The 22592-nt window shown below is 39.4% G+C and overlaps 1 protein-coding gene across 5 annotated transcripts in view; it reads left to right on the top strand.

Moving 5' to 3' along the window:
- The window catches only part of psip1a (PC4 and SFRS1 interacting protein 1a), a 150930-nt gene that overhangs the window by 3252 nt on the left and 125086 nt on the right, over positions 1-22592 (top strand). The window contains exon 2 of one of the 5 annotated variants that reach the window (XM_048188365.1): positions 21715-21879. The exons of the other annotated variants lie outside the window; for them this stretch is intronic. The gene's annotated coding sequence lies outside the window, so the exon portion shown is untranslated. The remainder of the gene's footprint in view (positions 1-21714; positions 21880-22592) is intronic. 5 annotated transcript variants of the gene reach the window in all.

The raw sequence follows: 22592 nt of genomic DNA, 5'->3' as shown, positions 1-22592 counted from the left end.
TATCCATGTCTTTTTAGATAACTGGTATCAATCTCAGTCAAAATAATTTGCCAGATCTATGGAAACCCTACTTAGAGGTTTTTCCACATTATTAAGCAAGTCACAGTTCTCATGCAATATGAGAAGGAAGAAAGATCTTTCTGAAGATGAAAAGCATGAAATGGTGCAATGTTGTGCAAAAGGCATGAAAACAATTAATATTGTGTGAAAGCGAATAAAGATTATTGAATTATCATAAGATTTGTGAGTGATTTAGAGCACAGCAGAACTCGGTCAGATAAAGGCTTATTGAGGAAAGTTCCTGTCAAAAAAATTAATTGTATTAAAAGGGCAGCTATAAAAAAGCCAGTGTTGAGCAGCAAACAGCTGCTGGTGTCTCTGGAGTCTCAAGAAGCTCTCCATGCAGGCTGGCAGTTGTGCGTAAAGATGCATTTTAGACACCACTAACCAAACCTAACAAAGAGAAACATTTACAGTGGGTGTAGAAATACATTTTCAAACAGTTTTATTGCTGTGGTGTTTTTTTGCAGCATGGGATAGTGCATTGTACAATAGTGCATTGTACTATGCACTATCCTCCTTTTTATACCATAGCTGAAAATGACCAGTTATGAACTCCACATATCTTGCAAAAGTCATTTTAATACCCTCCATCTCACTTCCCAGTATTCCAGCCCAAATCATCACCCACCAGCTCCTTGCTGACGTCGCAGTCTTGTTGGAACGTGGTGGCCATTCACCAACCATCCAGAAATCTATCCATTTAGACCATCCATTGTAGTACGGCATTAGTCAATAAATAAAACTATTTAAAAATGAGTCTTCATGTATTTCTAAACCCACTCTAAATGTTTCTCTTTGTGAGGTTTGGTTTGGAGTGGCTGAAATGCATCTTTACGCACAACTGCCAGCCTGCATGGAGAGGTTCTCAAGACTCTAGAGACACCAGCAGCTTCAAATACCTGTTTGCTGCTCCACACTGGCTTTTTTTTTATAGCTGCCCTTTTAATACAATTCATTTTTTTTGTCAGGAACTTTCCTCAATAAGCCTTTATCTGACCGAGTTCTGCTGTGCTCTAAATCACTCACAAACCCTATGATAATTAGATAATCTTTATTCAGTTTCACACAATATTAGTTGTTTTCATGCCTTTTGCACAACATTGAACCATTTCATGCTTTTCATCTTCAGAAAGATCTTTCTTTCTCCACATATTGCATGAGAACTGTGACTTGCTTAATAATGTGTTATAATAAACAACCTCTAAGTAGGGTTTCCATAGATCTGGCAAATTATTTTGTCTGAGATTGATACCAGTTATCTAAAAAGACATGGATAAATAAACGAACAAACATTTTCTTAGAAAATCTCAAATCTGAATGTTTATTGTACAGAAATCTTACTGATTTGTCTCTTGCATAATAATTTGGAACGCAGTGTATACACAAAGGGGAATTAACTGATGACATGCAGCTGTGAAGATGATTAGTGTCCATGGTGACAAATGAATGTGTGCAAGTGAGGAACAGGAGGGATGCTGGGAAATGGAGTGCTAGTGCTGGTGACTGTGACAATTATACTGTTTATCTACAGCTATTAACTGCGTTTATACAGCTTTTCATACTGCACTTATATTTGTCATTAAACAATTAAAAATATACTTTTGCTATGGCAAAGGAAATGGAAAGCAACATAAAAACATTAACTTTTTTTTTTTTTTTTACGAAAAAAGCAGAAAATTGCAACGTTGAAAGGTCAACATTTTAAATGCACTCAACAATACAGCAATCTTATTTACTTTTAACATTTCTCCAAATGTGGAGTAAAAACAAATTGTAGGCCTACTAGTTTTTCAGTACTGCCTCTTTTGTTGCCAGTCTTGGAAGTCACTTTCCCTTCTTGTTTCTTGAGCCGTGTTCATGGTTGATGTTAAAGTGCCTAAAAAAGCAGAAAAGAGGAAAAAGGGAGAGAGAGAAAACAGTAATGAATATTGTGAATATATGCACAATAGCATTTTTGTGAACACAAGGACTAACAGCCTAAGCATTTGATTGCAGTAAGTTAAAATGTGTAATTAAAGGGATAGTTCACCCAAAAATGAAAATTTGATGTCTATCTGCTTACCCCCAGGGCATCCAAGATGTAGGTGACTGTTTCTCCAGTAGAACACAAATGATTTTTTAACTCGAACCGTTGCCGTCTGTCAGTTTTATAATGTGAGTGAATGGTAACACAATTTATAAGAGTCAAAAAATATTAATAGACAAATCCAAATTAAACCCTGCGGCTCATGGCGGCGCATTGATGTCCTAAGACACGAAACGATCGGTTTGTGCAAGAAACCGAACATTATTTATATAATTTTTTAACTCTAATACACCACTATGTCCAACTGCGTTCAGCATTTGCTTAGTGAGGTCTGATCACGCTCTGACAACGGCAGTGATGTCTCGCGCGTATACTTCAATGAGCGCTAGACATTACTTCCGTTGTCAGAGCGCGTTATAAGACTGACAGACGGCAACGGTTTGAGTTAAAAATCATCATTTGTGTTCTACTGAAGAAACAAAGTCACCTACATCTTGGATGCCCTGGGGGTAAGCAGATAAACATCAAATTTTCATTTTTGGGTGAACTATCCCTTTAACACTTCAGAAAAGATGCTACTAAAAAAAAATAATGCTTATAATTGTATTCAATGAAATTGTTTATTCATTGAATAGACTATATGCACAACTGCTTACGCGTTGTACGTCGTACTACATTTTGGGAATTTCTGGTAAAAGCATTCAGCTGCATACACCACTAAACTGCTGCAGTCCAGTGCTCGTCTTCTCATTAACTGTTTTTCTCTTACTGTTTTTTGCATATTTTATACCTGTTGAATTTACATTTTAAATTAATTTGATAAAGTAAGGATAAGTACAAGCTTGTGTGTGTTGGTGCTCTTATCCCAGTCTTTTAAAATAGTTTAATAAGTGGTACCTGCCTCAAGACATTTAGCAATGTTAAATATTTAAATTAATCTTTAAGGGTTAGTTTACCCAAAAATTTCTGTTGTTTATTACTTGCCCCCATGTCGTTCCACACCTTTGTTCATCTTTGGAACACAAATGGAGATATTTTTTGATGAAATCTGAGAGCTTTCTGTTCCTCCATAGGCAGCAGCACAACTTACACATTCAAGGTCAAGAATGGTAGGAAACACACTGTTAAAGTAATCCATGTGTCTCTGTGACGTGACAGAAAGCTCTCGAATCAAAAATATCTTTTAATTTGTGTTCTGAAGATGAGCGAAGGTCTTATGGGTGTGGAACGACATGAGGGTGAGTAATTAATGACAGAAATTTCATTTTTGGGTGAACTAACCCTTTAAACAGTAACGCACTGACAGCGGACTGACAAATATACTTTGAATATTAAGAATTTGAATGCTAAGAATTGTGTGAATTATAGTGGTTCAACGGATCACAAAACTCACGGTTCGGATCACATTACGGATTTTGAGTCACGGATCGGATCGTTTTTCGGATCGGCCAAAAAAAAAAAAAAGAAAAAAATTTGAGAAGACCAATATAATTTCCTTTCCATTTATTACAAGAACATTTACTGTACAACAAGGAACTTTTGACTTTAACAAAAATTAAATAACCTATGAAACCTATGGTTTTAACAAAAATAAATTGGCATACCTGAGTGCTCAATAAATAAAAATTTAAAACAAAATATTACTTAGTTGTTAAACTGCAACACGTGAACTAAAGAAATAATGTCCTCATCATTTAAAATAAAAATAAAAACAACCTGAGACCTGACAACATGAAAACAGACCTGTGCTTAAAATGTCAAATTCTTTTTCAAAAAGATTAGGATGTCTACATTTTCTGGGGAGAGAGTAGACCTTTTAGCAGTCACTATGTCTCCTGCTGTGGAGAACACCCTTTCACTAGGAACTGAAGTGGCGGGCACAGCAAGGTAGCGTCTTGCCAATTGTGCAATGTGAGGGTATTTATAATCATTGCTTTTTCACCATGCCAGTGGATCACCACCATCCATTGGCATAGTGCTTGCTACCCTGTAGGATGCCACTTCCTCTTTGATGGTGTTTGCAAAAGTCTTGTCTGTGTCTGACTCCTTCACAAAGGTGTCCCCAAAAAGCTCCTCCATTGCTGACTTCTTTTGTGGAGGAGATGCCTCTGGCTCTGTGTCTGCTCTAGTGGATGTTGGCTCTGTGGCTTGACCCTGCAGGAAAAAAAATGACTGATTAATTTAACTATATTTCTTTAACATTCATTAACTTTGCCAATATTGTTAAATATATTAAAATGGATGATTCTCATAACAATAGCATAGACTGCAGTATTAATTCTTATAAGTAATGCACTCTTTATTATTATTATTATTATTATTATTATTATTATTATTATTATTATTACCTCTTCAGCAGCCACAATCTCAATGGTGAGATCACTGTATGTCCTCTCACGTAGGGCAGGTTCGAGGTAAGTCAGGGACTTGAACCTTGGATCAAGTGCAGTAGATCTATGAAGATAATCTTGTATATCTGGGGGGTTGGTGTATCTGGAGTTCAGGTCATCTCTAATGGCAGCCTTGACATCTCTGGTAATGGTGCTGTCTTCCTCATTTGCAGCCATGGATTGTAGAATCCTGGTTTTCAGAGGTAGGATCATGGACACAAATGGTGCATTTTCAGTGCTTAAGAGGGTTGTGACTGTTTTGAGAGGTTTGAGCACCTGGAGGACTTCTTCTGCCACTTTCACATCATCATCAGACAAGGTGACAATGTCTCTATTTTTTTTTCAGTGTTTTCAGTGCAGAGTATACAGCTGCCTGCTGCTCAAGATAACGGTCCAACATGTCATAAGTGGAATTCCATCTCATTGTGACATCATGTATGAGCTTGTGGGCTGGTAGCTGTAGCATTTCTTGCTTGGTCTTAAGCACATGAGCTGCTGTTGTACTTCTGTGGAAGAAGGAAACCACCTTCCTGATCCTCCCAAGAAGGTGGTCCATCTGATTCACAGATATTCCCCTTTGGGTGCTAAATTTATCACATGTGCAAAGCAAGATATCTGTGGCCCCAGTCCAGCTTCTATCACTGCATTTACTTGGTTTCTGGCATTATCTGTGGTGACTGGGATATTGCTGTTGTGCCTGTTTAATTTCCACTCTGCTACTGCTTCTATCAGTACCTGTGCTAGATTTGTGCTTGTGTGACTTTCATAGAGTGGGCGTGTCTGAAGCACCGGACTTCGCATCTCCCACTCCGCTGTGATGTAGTGGGCAGTCACAGTTACGTAGCTTTCCGTAGCCCTTGATGTCCACCCGTCTGTGGTGATCGCAATAGAGGATGCAGTAGATAGGTCGGTGAAAATTTTGTTTTTTCCTGTTCGTAAAGTTCTGGTACGATCTTCGTCCTGAAGTGGGAGTGTGAGGGGATTGCATAGCGTGGCTCAAGCACTTTCAACATATTTTTAAATCCTCTGTTTTCCACAACGGAGTATGGCCTCATGTCTGCAGCGATAAACATCCCAATAGATTTGGTAATCGCTTTAGCCCGTTCTGATTCTGCTGCAAAGGGCTGTTTAAATGCAGCAGTGAGAAGCTGCTGTGTTTTTGATCCTGTCATTGGCACACCAGGGCGATGACGCTTCATATGCGTAGCCATGCTTGATGTATTGCCACTTTCATATGGCTTTCTTATGCCACAGTGCCTACATACCGTCACAGTTTTGTCCACCACCCTTCTTCCGTCATCATCATATTTTACAGGGAAGCCAAAATGCTCCCATACATGTGATTTGAATGATGCGGGAAGTTCTTCTCCTCAGCTTGCCATTGTTGAACATGCCCCGTTCACGTGAACACATGACTGCGTTGTCTCACTGCAACTCAGCATCGAGTTTTAAGAAATTAAAATACAACTTTACAAGCAATATTGACAGTAAAACTGTATTTTTAATTGATTAAACTTTGCAAATAACCCGCATTAAAAAAATAAATAATTAATCTGCGGGTCACTTGCGTACTGAACCGTGAGTCGTGATCCGTACGAATCACGGATCAACTACGATCCGTTTAACCACTAGTGAATTACATACAATGAAATGATTGTCAATTAAAAATAGTGATTAAAATATTTAATAAAAATAAATGAAGGTTTGTTCTGATCTTACTTATCAGGTCTCACACATACTGCAGCATCGATCACCAAGCGGAAATTGGCAAGTTGTATTATTTTAAAACGTAAGTGTTACAAGCCTCAGTGCATTCTTTGCCATAAACCTGATTACATCACATGTGAAATTATGTGCAATACTTGCGTTAACAAAACCATATTTTACAGAAGGTCATTTTCCTCCCTTCCTGGTTTTTGAGCCATGTTTAGGGTATATGTCAAAGAGCCTAAAAGCAGAAAGGCAAAGAGAGAGAGAGAGAGAGAGAGAGAGAGAGAGAGAAAGAGATAAAGAGAGAGAAGTGAATATTGTGCATTCATTCATCATAGCATTTTTGTGAACACAAGGACTCACAGCTAAGGATATGATCTCAGAAATGTGTCCTGTTACACTTCAGAAAAGATGCATCTTAAAATAATGCTTAAAATAATTGACAAAATAAAATCGCTTATACACTGAATTCTGTCATAAAACTGATACACGTGAAAATAAGCATAACACTTACGTAAACAATGGAGCTACATCAGATGATTCAGCCTGAAACGAGAAAAAAAGGCAAAAAACAAAACGATTTAAAAATCAGGTTGTTAGAATAACATATGCTAAGGTTTGTCTATTGCATGAAACATCAGTGTTACTGCGTGAAGCGCTGAGAACAAAGTCAAGGCTGATTTATACTTCTGCGTCGGACCTACGCCATAGACGCATAGGCTACGGCGCAGAGCCTGTTTTCATTTATACTTCTGCGTCGTTGTCCGCGTTGATGTGCATGCAGACCACTAGTAGGCAGTGTCCGCGGTCATGTTGAGTATCAAAACAAAAGCCGAAGAAGAAGCAGCTCATCATGTATGTTGTCAGAGATGCTTACAAATAGAAGTGGCAGAGAAGTGGCAAAAAGATAATGACTTTTGTTGCAGTTTGACTGTATGTGTCCCCTGAAACAGTTAGTGTCCCCTGAAACATATGGAAGTTGTAAATCGCTCTTCTGCGATTGCTCTGCTCCAGTTTTTTGACCTGAGGGAGGGGTTCTAGCAGACCAATCACAGCGCTTGCGGTCCGCGTAGAATTGACGCGTTGTTACATTTTTGAAGAGGTGCATGTCAGGCTACGTCGTAGGCTGCGCGTGCTACACACAGCCTACGCCATAGCTACAGTGTACACTCGACGCAGAAGTATAAATCACGTTAACCGTTTGCTCATGAGAAAGAAAAGTTTAACATTTCAAGATCAAACCATTCATGACAAAGTAGAAACGTGAACGAAAAGCTCCAGAAAAGACTGACTTACCGTATTCTCAGCCGAACAATCGTTTATCCATCTTCTTGACACGGGCACAAATGTTTTGATTAATCGGGCGGAAAATAACATCTCAGTCTTCTCAGCAGCGCCGTCTAGTCATCCAGCGTCTCAGGCAAACTGACACTTCTAAAGCTTAAAACTGCACACTATATTCATTCAAATATAGCTTAATGATAACATTGAACCCCGAAGAGTCAACGTGAAACACTAAAAGCGTTGGGAGAGAAGCTAAAATGTATGCCTGGCCTAGAAATTTGAAATGAGCGTGAAGAGAAAAAAAAAAAAAAAAAAAAAAAAAAAATCAATCCCATAATGCAATGCCTCTGCAGTATTGATACTGTATTACAAGTGAAATGGGCTGAAAACAGAAAACTACTGTATATTAGGGATGGGCATTTCAAGCAAAAATAATATTCGAAGATCGCTGGAAATTATTCGAATATTATTCGAAAATCGCACCCCTCCCCCGCATGCATGCATCACGCATGTATAGGCTACACACACATAAATGGAAAGAGAGAGGGAGAGAGACCATTCACGCTTTCAATCTTTTTTTCACGGTCCTTCATAACGGTGCGGAGCAGACTGAAAACGCTCGCTCTCCGCACCATTATGACGCCCGTGCGGCCCGTGGCTTTTACTTTCACTTTCAATTTAGCGCCAATTCGGTAGCGGCGATTGCTTGAATGCTGGGTTCATTGTTATTTTTAATGAAAAACACAACAACAAAGCAGTACAATGACAAACCCGCTTAAATTGACACTTTTACATTTCGTTTTGAAACCAAAACTTCCACCGTCGTCTTGTCAGTCAAGAGTGAGGCGAAGTGAGGTGAAATCTGACTGACTGTTGCTGATTTGTGCTGCGACTCTTGTTCGGCTCGCGCTGAATTGAGTAGACACATTTAAACTTTAATTGTAGTGTCTGTTCTCTTACTGAACTAAATTATTTACATTACTATACTAAAAAATAAAATAAAAACGACAGTGGGTGGCAGTGCCATGGTGGGCAAGTGATACCAGTGTTGTAGCTGAACACCGCCTATCGCAGCAAGCCTACCTCAAGCCATGATGATTTTAGGCTGCCTGAACGGCGTTATAACATATTGTGAACAGACTGAATGACGGCACTTATGTTAAAATGAATTTTAATGTGTCTGTTATATGCCACGCATAGTGTGAGGCAATCTCTGAGCTGAATGACAGCTTTTAGGTGCGTTATTGGCAGTGTGCGCCACCCTCTGGTTACAAGTCACCACCGCATCAAATGGGGAATTTTTTTATGACGATAATCGCACAACCTATTCGATATTCTATAATTAAATCAACTAATCGAAAATCGTGACACATCCCTACTGTATATTCACACATTCTGTAAAATATACAGCATGTTACTGTTTTATGAAAATACAGTATAATATTGTTAGAAATTACCTGTAAATGTACAGTAAAGTTTTACAGTGTACGTAAATGATCCACAACAGGAGGTTACACATTACACGAGCTGACAACAACTGTCACCCAAAGACTTTATTTGAAAATGGATTTAATTTAATGAAGGTTTAATTAAAATTAAAATAACCCTTTCACACATAGGTTTAAGACATTCTGGCTGACCTCAGAGTAGGGCTGGACGATTATGGCCTAAAATCAAAACCTCGATTAATTGAACATTTTACCTCGATTATGATTAATGAACGATTATTTTATTTCTGATTTTTTTTTTTTTTTTTTTTGCCCTCATAGTTCACTGACAAGGTTTGTACTGTAAATAGCCTATGATTGACTATTAAGGTGGGATATTTTTTTTTTTCTGTTGAAAGAGTGATCTGACATCATAGCTCACTATCAGCAGTTATTTTATCTATGGTTTGTAACATTTCTTACAGGTTTCTGCTAGTTGTAAATCAGATAAAGATAAATTAGCACAGTACCAGTAGTGATTGCGTGTGTGAATTAGTCATACCGTCTCTCTATTAATTGTGAAGCTGTGGGTTGTAAATAGTTCCTTCAAAAGTAGAAAAAATAGATGTTATAACTTTTGAGTTTCTAAGCTATTTTAGTGATAAATCACAGGACAGCGCTGACAACAAGTTTCTGCGTTCCTCTGTGTGCGTGCGATCTTCACGTTTTGCGCAGCTGTTTGTATGAGTGTTCGTGCCACATGCAGCTGCGCAAGCGCGGCATAGATATATGTATATATTTACGTGAGCGCGGTAGCTCGATATAATACACATCCGATCGTCTAATCGCTTGAATGTCCAAACCATAAAACAAATACAACTGACAAAGTTTAGTGAAGACGCAAGGCTCACCGCTCGCGCGCCATCACTATGTGTTGAACCGGCGTTCACCTCCGTGTTTTGCTTTTATGCCACTGACTGGACTGGGCGGAGTCACGTGGCTACACACGCAGTTATGTTTTTAAGGGGGAAGTATTAACAGGATTAAAAAAACGAAATAACTGACATGGGAAAATTACGTTGGTTAGAGGTTCTGAATTTCGGTTTCGATTACTTTTCGATTAATCGTCCAGCCCTACCTCAGAGTTAAAGCGACTGTTGACACGACATGATGACGCGTCATGCTTGTCAAGTGACACACCGTGGCCACACTCTGATCTGATCTGCTCGTTTGAAGGTCTTCGCATTATCTGAGTATATGACCTTGCAAAGTCCCCTCCTTGCTATGAATCTCTTTAGTGCCAAAAGGAAGTTCTCCGTACTTTGACTTGAAACTAGTTCCAAATGTATGGCCCTAGTGACAGCACAGTTGAAAAGTGCTATGTACGCCTTACTCTTTCCATTACTGGTCTTCACCATGAGCGGCCCAGCAAAATCCACACTAGCTGTTTCAAATGGAGGAGATTCAATGACTCTGTCCCTCGGTAAGGGTGCGGTGGCCTGCTGGGCTTAAACCTCTTGCAGACAGGACACCTTCCGACGATCTGCTTAACCAGCTGTTTACCCTTCAGAATACAAAATCTGTCTCTGACTTGCATGAGTGTATCTCTTGTACCTGAGTGCAAAACCTTCTCATGACAGTTTTGAATTAACAGTTCACAATACCTGTGCTTAGCAAGTAGTATCCATGGGTGCAGCTCTCTAAAGGTGAGATCAGATTGTTGCAGCCTTCCTCCCACCCTAATCAGGCTTTGCTCATCAAGGAATGGTTTAAGTTCTTTGATTTTTGAGTCTTTATGTACACTCTGTCCTTCCCTGAGCAAATTCATCTCTCTTTCAAATGTCTCCTCTTGAGTCATTCTGACCCAATACAATTCAGCTGTCATTAACTCTTCAGCAGAAAGCTCTCCATGCTCCTTTACGCTTGAGCATGTGTTGGTGAGGAATCTCTTTACCCAAGCAGTTATTCTGAGAACAGTACTAAGTTTGCTGTATTTGCGTAGGTCGAGCAGCGTCTCTCTTTTGTTTGTGCTGCTAAACTGCACAGCAACTTGGAATTTAGATCTGAGTTCTGCATCTACCTCTTCTTCTGGAAGCTCTATTTTTGCTGATACTACTGAATTCACTGACTGGAGAAAATCAGGTCCAAGCGTCATTTTCTTTAGAGGTGCAATTCTGGACTTTGAGGCTACCAGAGTCGAAATCATTTCTGCAGTCTCATTCTTGCCTTGCAGATATCCAACTGCACAGTAAGCCTTTTCACTTGCATCGCAAAAGACATGGAGCCTGACTGTCTCACTTTGCTGATTTGTCAAGATGTGATACCATCTAGAAATGGCCACAAGGTGTAGCTGTGGTAACTCATCACACCAATGCTTCCATTTGTGGGCTAAATCTGGGGGTAGTTCCTCATCCCACTTGAGACCACGCTCCCACATTTCCTGGAAGAGACATTTTACACGGATGGTATAGGGTGTTAGGAAACCTATTGGATTAAAGATACGGGATGATATTTGAAGGACACTCCACTTAGTACCCTCTTTCCTTTTCAAAACATCCATCACTTTCCGCAAGTTGAACACAGTCATCATGGTCTTGCCTCCATCTTAATCCCAACACTTTCAATGCACCATTGTGTGTCTCTGAATCTGCTGGGTTTTCAATATGGTCTTTTATCCATCTCGCTCTCAGGTCAGAGGAGTTGGTTTTCCATTTCCGCAGCTCCATTCCTGCAGCAGCCAAGATGGCCTTTGCTTGCACTGTTATAGAACAGGCTTTGTTTACCTCAGGTGAGCTTGCAATGAGGTCATCCACATATAGTGACTCTCGGAGTACTGCCACAGTTTCTGGCTGTTCAGACTCATACTGTTTGAGATGGGTTCTAATTGTCGCTGCCAACAGAAAAGGGCTAGACGCAACTCGAATACAACTCATTCTCTACAACGTTCATTCTCATGATGCAAAGCTTCCTTTCAGAATTCTGTGAAGGATCATGGGTCCATAAGAACCTCACAACATCTCTATCCCTCTCTTTCAGTCCGATCTGCAGAAAAGCCTTTGCAATATCAGCTGTGAAGGCAGCATTGTGAAGGCGTAACTTAATAAGCACATGGAGTAAGTCTGGGTTTAAGTTAGGCCCGATAAGCAAACCGTCATTGAGGGAGGGCGAACCCTCTTCGTGTGAAGACGCATCAAACACTTTTCTCAATTTGGTTGTTGCCTTATCATCTTGGATTATTGGTTGGTGTGGCATGTAACAGTTCACTGTGCTGGTCTGCTCTGCTATTTGTGCGTCCTCTACTTCCTCACATATCTCTTGCTGCAGATATTCTTGAATCACATCACTGTATCTCTCATAGAGCACATTGTCAGTTCTAAATCTTTTCTTGAGAGTTTCAAACCTCTATTGCAACGTTGCCATTGTCTTTAAGCTCTGATGTGTGTCTGCCACATTTCCATGGCAACTCAACTTGGTAGAATCCGTTTTTAAAGCATACCATCTGTTCGGATGTCTCTAGCACTTCAGCTTCTTCTACACTTGGTGATTTGCCATAGACGATGCCGAGAGATTCAGTTTCCCAAAACGTGTATAACTGCCTTGAGATCTGATCGTCTTCTGCCACGGTAATGTGCATACATGTGGTTTCCATCTCGCTTGAGTTTGAAACAGTACCTTGAATGATCCAGCCAAAGGCGCTGTCCAGAGCACCAAGGGAATCAGTTAACCTCTCTATCTTCCCAGATACAACCTTTCAAGTAGAAATCTGCTCCAATGAGCACTAGAAGTTCTGGATCAGCACCCTCAAGCGGAAAATCTGCGAGCTGCAGTCCCTTCTCCTTCATCACTCTTTGAATTTGATCATCAGGTACCTTCATACAGCTGAAGACACTTGTGGGGTCTCATCTTTCTGCTGTGTGTTCCCCACATTTTCCAATATATTTTCCATTGTGAAAAAGGCCCAGCAGAGGTTGTACTTCCTTCGCTAGCTGAGGAAGTTCAACCTGCCACAGGAGCTGCTGAAACAGTTTTACTCTGCCATCATTGAATCCATCCTCTGCACTTCAATTACCGTCTGGTTCAGCTCAGCTACCAAATCTGACCTCAGAAGACTACAGAGGGTAGTCCGGTCTGCTGAGCGAATCATTGGCACAGCCCTCCCCACTCTCCAAGAACTGTACTTATCCAGAGTGAGAAAAAGGGCAAAGAAGATCACTCTGGACCCCTCACATCCAGCACACTCCCTCTTTGAACTGTTGCCATCCGGTCGACGCTACAGAGCCCTGAGCACCAGAACGACCAGACACAGGAACAGTTTCTTCCCTCAAGCAATCCATCTCATGAACACTTGACAAACACGGAACACATAACACTATTACACATTATTTACTTAAAACACTTATTTATATCTCAATTTGCACACATAATTGTACATACAATTGTCTATAATATATATTGTCTTTTGCTTTTTTTGCACTTTGTCTATCTTGTAAATTTGTATATTATTATTTTATTCTTTTTATTATGTGTCTTGTCTTGTCGCTGTTACTCTGTTGCACTGTGGAGCTTCTGTCACTAAAACAAATTCCTAGTATGTGTAAACAACATACCTGGCAATAAAGCTCTTTCTGATTCTGATTCTGATAATTTTTATATAATTGTTACGCTTTTACATAATTCATGACAGAATTTGGCGAACCGAAGGTGTGGAGGTTCAGTGTCTCTTGTCTCAGTACTAGTAGCTGCAAACTACTCACCAGCCTTTCATGAACGAAGCTTTGTTGACTACCTCCATCTATCAAACTCCTTACGATCTTTCTCCCTCCTGGACCCTCAGTCCATTCCTTTACTGTCTGCAGCAACACTGTGTTAGGTTCTTTTGATTTGATATTTTCTGTACTTGATACAGATTAAACCACAGTGTCTGTCTTCATGCTAGAAATTTCTGGCTTTTCTTCGCTTTGTTCACACACAGACTGATGATGGCGACGACTGCAGAGTGGACATGTAACACACTTAGCTTTACAGTATTTTGCCATGTGTCTTGTGCCAAGACACACAAAACATCCCCAATTTTTTTCAATTTCTCTTTGTGTGCAGTTACTGAATAATCGAGACAACGCGCTGACTTATGGGTTGCGCTGTCACAGAATACACAGTTTATTGGAACCCTAGGGCTAGCTGTGTGCAATGCAGCAGCTGATGGAGCGTTCAGTCCTTTGGGTCTGGATTCACTACCTGGCACTGCTTTGTTAAATAGTTAAATTTGGAACCGGTTCTAAAATGGAACCGGTTCTCGATACCCAACCCTATTTACTACCGCGTTAATTCTTAACCCTCTGGAGTCTGAGGCTGATTTGGGGCCTGGAGAAGTTTTGACATGCTCTGACATTTGTGCTTTTTTCAGTTGTTCATAAACATATAAATGACAAAAGTGTCATTACACTGTATTCAGCACAAACTAGGCTACAATAATATGTGAGGAACATGTATGTACATGTTTGTGTTTTTGAAGGAATAATGTTTATGCGTGGTTACTGAAAAAACAAAAAACTTAAGTCACTGAAATAAGGCCAAAATAAGTATATTAAATCTGTGTTCACAAGACTTTTGGGTATTGGAGGTTGTAGACTAGAGTTTTTGCTTCAAAATTATGTAAAAATTATGCTGCCTACTCCTTCATATAAAACAATATATTGATTTAGTTTTTGTAAGACACTTTTTGCCAAGAAACACAGTATGCATGGAGGCGTGAATCACCACTGAAAAATGGGCCATTCTCACCTGAGAAGACAAAAGAATTGGATAGTAATGAGCTAAAATGACTTGCATATTAATGAGGCATTTCAGTCAGGTAGGCTGTGAAAAAAAACCTTCTGTGATGTCTCAAGCTCATCATGATATATGAAACATACAGAAAAATATTATTACAATATAAAGTAATGGTTTTATATTATACTTTAAAATATAATGTATTTCTGTGATGCAAAGAGTCTGAATATAGGCTTTTAGTTTAAAAGCATGCACATTTGGAGAAATATTGGATTCTCATATGCTTGTCAATTTTCTATACAGAGAAGTTATATTTATTTAATATTCATTGTCATTACTATGAGCGCTGGTGTTTTCAATTCATCCTTGAAGTCGGAGGGCGCTCTCTGTGCATTTTTAGTCCACAAATTCATCTAAAAGAAGAAGAGGCTATTCCATGAATGGAGTTTCCAATTCATACTGCAGCCGGAGGGCGCTAAAGAAACAAAAACTCATCTAAAATTCATCTGTAGAAGAAAAGAAAACAGGAACTGCATGTCTTCTAGAGCTCCCTAACCATGACTTTTACATCCAGATAAACACTTTTCAAGACAATAAATACACGATTGAGACGATGAATGCATGTATTGCCTCTGAATTTGCGTCTGAATAGCGCTGGCTCCGTGGGCGTGGCCGCATTAGCAGATAATGAGCTGAATCACGGACTTCTGACATGGCTCTCTTTTCATACAGATTACATAAACACAGAAGGTTTGTTTTCGATTTGACTTAAATGATTTAAAACCTGACATCTTAACGTTTTTTTAGACATAAGTTTAACTTTTCTGTGATTAGTATTCACTAAGTTAGTTCATTTTCTGAGAACTATCAGATTGGACTTCGTTCAGAGGGAGAGGAGAAATCACGCATCATGTTAGTTTTCTTTATTTTACAAAAAGCACAACATTGTGTTTTTACTCTGAGTGTATGAAAATAAAAGAAGATATTCTATAGTTTCAATTGATATATTACTTATGTCTCTATGACAAAAAATGACGGAGTATTTTAAGTCTGTTTTGCTGCAATGTGAAAAACCTGCAAAACGCGCCGGCGCGTTTTCAGACCTCATAGGATGCATTTGGTTAACACTCTATTAGAGAAATCAGATATAGATAGGCCTACACAATATTACAACTTACATTTGCACAAAACAAAAGGCTGCGAATGCACTCGCAAACTTATAGTCATGATGGTGTAACTCTAGCTGTAAAGTGGTCCCAAACATAACTCCAGCGCGCTTGCTTCATTTTTCCTCGTGTCTGCTTTACATAGTTCACGGTTGAGCAGCATGCACGCACACATATGAACCTGCTTAATCAACAAACGATAAATTTTTTAGATTATGTTATAGCGATCTCTGGAAGCCTCTGTTAGTTCCTGGAATGTCACATGGTATGCCTGTTCATCACGAGTCATTTTTGGACTAAATGCACATAGCGCCCACCGGCTGCAAGTATGAATTGAAAACGCAGTATCCAGTGCTCATAGTGATGACAATAAATATTGAATAAATATTACTCCTCTGTATAGAAAATTGACAAACATATGAGAATCCATCAATATTTCTCCAAATGTGCATGCTTTTAAGCTAAAAGCCTATATGAAATGTCATAGAGGTAACATGGATGTTCAGACACATTGCATCACAGAAATATATTATATTTTAAAATATATTAAAATAGAAAACCATTATTTTAAATTGTAATATTTCACAGTATTGCTGCTTTTTCTGTATTTTTGATATGCAGCATGATGAGCACTTTAACAAAATAGTGATGCGTGCAATCTTTTGACTGGTGTTGTAATTTAAATAATATGTGCATGCATGAGATCACAAAAATCATGTTTTCTGATGATGATCACAGGGTTTTTTCACATAGCCTACCTGACTGAAAGGTCTCATTATGCGGGTCATTATACAGGTCATTATGTGGGTCTTTGTCTTCTCAGGTGTGAATCACAGCATTATTCATGAAGATTCAGGCCTCCATGCATACTGTTTCTTGACAAAAAGTGTCTTACAAAATTTAAATCAATATATTATTTTATATGAACGAGTAGGCAGGATAATTTTTACATCATCTTGAAGCAAAAATTCTAGTCTACAACCTCCAATACTCAGTCTTGTGAACACCTATTTTGTAATTATTTTGTTGCCATATTTCAGTGACTTAAGTTTTTTGTTTTTTTTCAATAACCACGCACAAACATTATTCCTTCAAAAATACAAACATGTACATACATGTTGCTCACATATTATGGTAGCCTAGTTTTTGCTGAATACAGTGTAATTCACATTTTGACTCTTAATCTTATATTGACTGTAATTTCTTAATATGCTTAAAAGCATGCGCATTTGATGAAATATTGATGGATTCTCATATGTTTGTCAATTTTCTATACAGAGGAGTAATATTTATTCAATATTTCTAGTCATCACTGTGAGCGCTGGATATTGTGTTTACAATTCATACTTGTAGCCGTTGGGTGCTCTGTGCACCTTTAGTCCACAAATGCCTAAGAAGGTCAAGTCACCTTTATTTATATAGCGCTTTTTACAATGTAGATTGTGTCAAAGCAGCTTTACATTTGATAACTAGTACATTATTTTGGCTGCACAGCAGCTCTTAAACAATAGTGTCAATGCAGGCAGATCAAAGCACTGTTGAATATCAAATGTCAAGTGTCCCCAACTAAGCAAGCCAAAGGCGACAGCGGCAAGGAACCCAAACTCCAACAGGTGGCAAACAGGTGGCAAACAGGTGGCAAACAGGTGGCAAACAGGTGGCAAACAGGTGGCAAACAGGTGGCAAACAAGTGGCAAATAGGTGTTAAAATGGAGAAAAATCCTTGGGAGATACCAGGCTTAGTCGGGGGGCCAGTTCTCCTCTGGCGAACATTGCTTTGTTACGACTCAGGTTGCTATCATAAGTCCAATAGGATCTCAACATTCAAAGTATTTATTTCAGTTCCATCCAGTTGAGGATCGTATTCATCGCGCCGGTATGGACGGTTGTTGAGGAGCTGCGCCACTGGTTGTCATGTTGTTGAGACCTTCACAGTGGATGATCTAGTTGACTCAATCTCTGCTGATAGTTCGGGGCTGCGTTCTGGTCGTGTCAAGGCGCAGGTCCTTGGTCTCACCTGGATACAGCCCGGATCCGGTTGACTACGGTAAACCTCGAGATAAACAGAAAGACTAATACTAGCGTAATTTATGCAGCCTAAAATCCTTGTAAAGTGTTACAGTAATCTAGCCTTGAGGTCATGAACGCATGAACTAACTGTTCTGCATTTTTCATTGAGAGCATATGTCGTAGTTTAGATATATTTTTAAGATGGAAGAATGCGGTTTTACAGATGCTAGAAACATGGCCTTCCAATGAAAGATTGGTATCAAAGAGCACACCCAGGTTCCTATATGACGACAAAGACTTAACAGAGCAGCCATCAAGTGTTAGACAGTATTCTAGGTTATTAAGTGAAGAAGTTTTTGGTCCAAAAATTAGAATCTCTGTTTTTTTTCTGAATTTAGTAGTAGGAAATTACTGGTCATCCAATTTTTTTATATCAGCTATGCTTTCCGTTAATTTTGTGAATTGGTAAGTTTCGTCAGGGCGCGAAGAAATATAGAGCTGAGTATCATCAGCGTAACAGTGAAAACTAACGTCATAAAAACAGGCTGATGACTTCCTTGTTCTATGAAGTCCCTCCTTCAGAAATACGTAACGAGTTCTGATTGTGCCAGCGGTTCCGGTGTTGTGATTCGACAGCAGCTTACCGAACCTTGCCCGGAAAGGTCACGCCTCTTACCATAACGTGGAGATGCACACGCTCAGTGTTATTGTAAACATGTCTTTAATTTTACCCTATCAATTTGAGCCGGAATTAGACCCGGTGATTGGACTGCGGGATGAAAATAACAGCGTTTCGACGACATGGCAACCAACACACTCTACAAATGCAACTCTTGTGTATTATGTGGGCGGAGGTTAGTCAAAAAACAGTTTTAGTGACGTCATTAAAGAAGGAAGTAGAGGGATGTAGTCCAAACTGGCCGTTCAATGTAGGCGACTTCTGTTAAATAAAATATCTCGCTTGGCATTGAACTTTGAGCTTTAAAATTTTACAGATTTTATTTATACTCTAACAACAACATTACACACTAACTAAAGTTTGAAACATGGGATCACGAAGAACGGGACCTTTAATGATACTGTGAAGAAAGTACTCCATCTCGAAATCTGATCTGATAGTCATAAATTCAGCTAGGAGACAAGACAAAGAAAGAGCTTGCCCGCCAACTTTGCATCAATGTCATTGGCTATTCCACCTCAAGGAGATGTGTCGGCTTATCTGTCATAAAAGAGGAACACCAGGATTCTCCTGTGTGTTCTCCCGATGGCCCTGAATCATCCATCGCCCACTCACGCACGTCTCTCCCGGACGTCACGGCGACGCGCTTCCATCGCGCTCATCACAGGACCACCATCTCTCCGGCGAAACTAACTTTCACGTCCTCAGTTCAAACCCTCCTGAGGAAACGGAAGAAGCCAATGAACTGCAGCAGCACTGACCTGAAACCCCGCCAGCAAACTGACGCAAGTACCGTTTCTAAATCTTAGATAATGAAACGGATTTCTGTGCTGGCTTTCAATGACTGTTAGGTTTTGCTACTTGCCTTCTCTCTTTCCTTTCCTACCTTTACTCTTGTATATATGTGTATATCTTAATGTATAGCTGTATAACCTCTGTAGTCATAGTTTACATATATTAAACATTATTCATGCTCGATTGTTCTTTTTGCTCATTTCAACAAAAACCCGGTCACTTTAACGTTTCGATCCTATATCCTTGCTTTACGTTTGGATGCTAGAATAGGAGGTCCTTCTCGTGGCCAGAGAAAAACCTTCCTTTGATAATATTCTATGAGGAGCTTAGTTTGCTGGACAAACAGTTTCTCTAAATAATTATTAAACCAGAACTAATCATATATAGAATTAATTATAATTCGTTATAATTAATTCACCATATATGGTTAATTCCCCCTTGGGTCGATATGTGCATAATAATTATTCATAAAGCTTTATGAATTATTATATTCATATTCCACCCATAAATTGATTAATAACTGTACGGGTTGCTACATATATATTTTTGGTGGAGAATCTAAAGGCAACGTTTTAAACTTGGTTTTTGGTAAACGAGCAATGTAGAATAATTTGTGTGTGATTTTAATGTGTATGCGCGCTTTATTCAGTGAGATAAGACGCACGCCTCCTCACTTTGAAGATACGTTAACAAGCTGCTTTGTGTCTAAAAAAACACGGTAGTAAATTGTTGAACGTGAAATAATACTGCAGTCCATTAATATTCAGACTCGTATTCAAGAGGGCGACAATCTTTTGCAATACAGTTTGAATATTAATTTCCGCTTGAATAAACGAATTGAATCGTATTCAGCGTTTTGAAGGGAGATTTGTGGCGAGATTCCCACCTATCTTTCAGAAGGCCTTATTATCTGCCGCTATTAAATCTGAATTGTGTCGTCCAATAATTCACAATAGCTGGCGCTCCTGGGGAACGTCATCGGCTTAGCTAACCAATCACGATCCCCGTTACAGATCTAATCAGAAAAGCATCTGATTTAACGATTGATGTGTAAGAATTTGGAGCCATTTACGCCCTGATCCAGCGTGAACTGTAACAGCGGCGAAGCAATCCCGCAAAGTTACATATTCGTGTCGTGTGCACTAAAGTTTGCACAAAAGGGACTGATTCCCAAAGTTGTGTACCCGTGAGTAAAACGGTACATATTGTGTCCAGTAAACTGGCACCAAAGAATCCGCTGAGGTTCTATAGTTGTAATCGTGATCGTGCAGTTAAAACAGCCGTAAAGGGTTAGAATATCACGAATTAAAGAAGGTGGATGCAGTAACTCTGACCAGACGCCAGAGGGCAGTCTGTTCAGGTGTGGCACTCCTCCCTACTTATTGGTTGTGTGGACTCATTGACGCCACCATGTGGACGTTCTGAGTTAAAGCTGCTCTCCATACTTTGAACTGAATCTCCAAATTATCTTTGCTGCTCTAAACTGCGTGGAGTTGTAAAAGTAATTTGCTTTTGATGGTTATGCTTTCCAATCGTTTTTGGAACGTGGTTTACTGATTTAAATTTAATTTAAATTAAGTTTCCCTTCCAACAAGAGAATTCACCTTCTGAGAGTGCTCCCCCTGGTGGACACTACCAGATAAGTCAATTCTCTTTTCCTTGTATTCTTTTCCTGTGTTCACAGATTTACTCTATTCTATTTTATTTTATTTTATTTTATTTTATTTTATTTTATTCTACTTCATTTTATTTCATTTATTCCCTTTTGTCTTTTCTCTCTCTTTCTCTCGAGTTATTTTCTTATTTTTATTTTTACTTTGGAAATTCATTCCCTTTTATTACTTAATGTTTTATTTTATTCACTCTTAGTCCTGTGTCCTGTTTGTTATTGGCTGGCAATAACATTCACGCACACCCAAGCCTCCCTTATTTCATACACTTATTTTAAATTCAATTAAATAACATTTAATTGAAATTTAAAATTAAGTAGTGTCAATCAGTTGGCATTTTGCTCATCCAGAAGCAATTCCCTTCAGGGAAACCCACAAATAGGGAAGGCTTTCTCCTTTCTTTTCCCATCCTGTTATTCTATGCACTTATTTAAATTCAGTTGAACGGAGTTTAATTCGAATTTGAATCAAGTGCCTCTGGACTGTCTTCCTTTTCTCCCTTTTCCCATTCTGTTTGAATCAAGTGCATCTGAAGTATTCTGTTTTTTCTTTACCCCTTCTGCTCATTTCCATTCTAGTTTAGCTAGTTCATTCTGACTGTCATTTTACGCTCATTTTCTTTTGTCCTACACACTTAATTATTTAAATTTGGTTTAAACAAGATTTAAATTGAGATTTAAATTTACAATTAAGCTGTGTTTGTGTGACCACTTGTGTATTTGCAGATAAGGCCCTTCACCGCCCGGTGGTGAGTTGACGGTTGCCCCAGTGAGTTCCAGTGAGTGGAGCCGCCTGGCCTGGCGGGTCTCGCACTGACTGTGTGTGAATCGGGGACATTCTGACCTCGTATCACGGGCAACATGCAAGGACGTCAGCGAGTTGTGTGTCAGGTACAGGGAGGCAACGAGTCCAGTTTGACAAAGGCAATTTTGTTTAATTTCCCTGCTCAGGCTTCTGCACGACAGAACCGCCCATTTGGAGTAACTGCCCGTAAAGGGGACAGACTCTGAGTTCAGGAAAAACTCAATTTTGACCGGTCAATCTGGCCGTTGGCGCAAATACCTTGCCGAAGTGCGCAATTGTGCTGATGTTCCCTGTTTGAGAGGTTTCACCGTGGTACAAAGGGGACAGGTTGCCACGGACACCGCAGTCGAGTGTTTGAACGTCTAGGAAAGGTTGCCTGCCATTGAGTTCTTATCTGAGCACCCACGATTCACCTAGGCCTAAATTAGTGACATACAGTCACTTCACCTAATTGAAAGCCACAGAATATTACATATTCTTCAATTATTCAGGTGCGGGCCAACCCTTATACTCTTAAGCCATACCATCCCTCTAGGTTTTATGATGCAACAGTGCACTCGCCTGGCCTCGTCATAAACCCCGCTGTGATAGGAAGCTTAAGTTTCACTTCTCCCCTCTAGCCCTTCTGTTTTATTTTATTGCTATTCTGTTTTTATCCCTTTCTATTTGTTTACCGTTCTATTTCATTTAACTGCATCAATCCTGTTCTGTTCTGTTTTGCTTTTCTACTGTGTTTGTTTCTTTCAGTTCATGTAAAGGCAGAGCCTGGGAGAGCCATCACGCAAAAATGAATAATAGA

This window comes from Megalobrama amblycephala, linkage group LG4 (assembly GCF_018812025.1).
Source record: "Megalobrama amblycephala isolate DHTTF-2021 linkage group LG4, ASM1881202v1, whole genome shotgun sequence".
NCBI classification, from domain to species: domain Eukaryota; kingdom Metazoa; phylum Chordata; class Actinopteri; order Cypriniformes; family Xenocyprididae; genus Megalobrama; species Megalobrama amblycephala.
This window is presented reverse-complemented; position numbering and strand designations above follow the sequence as displayed.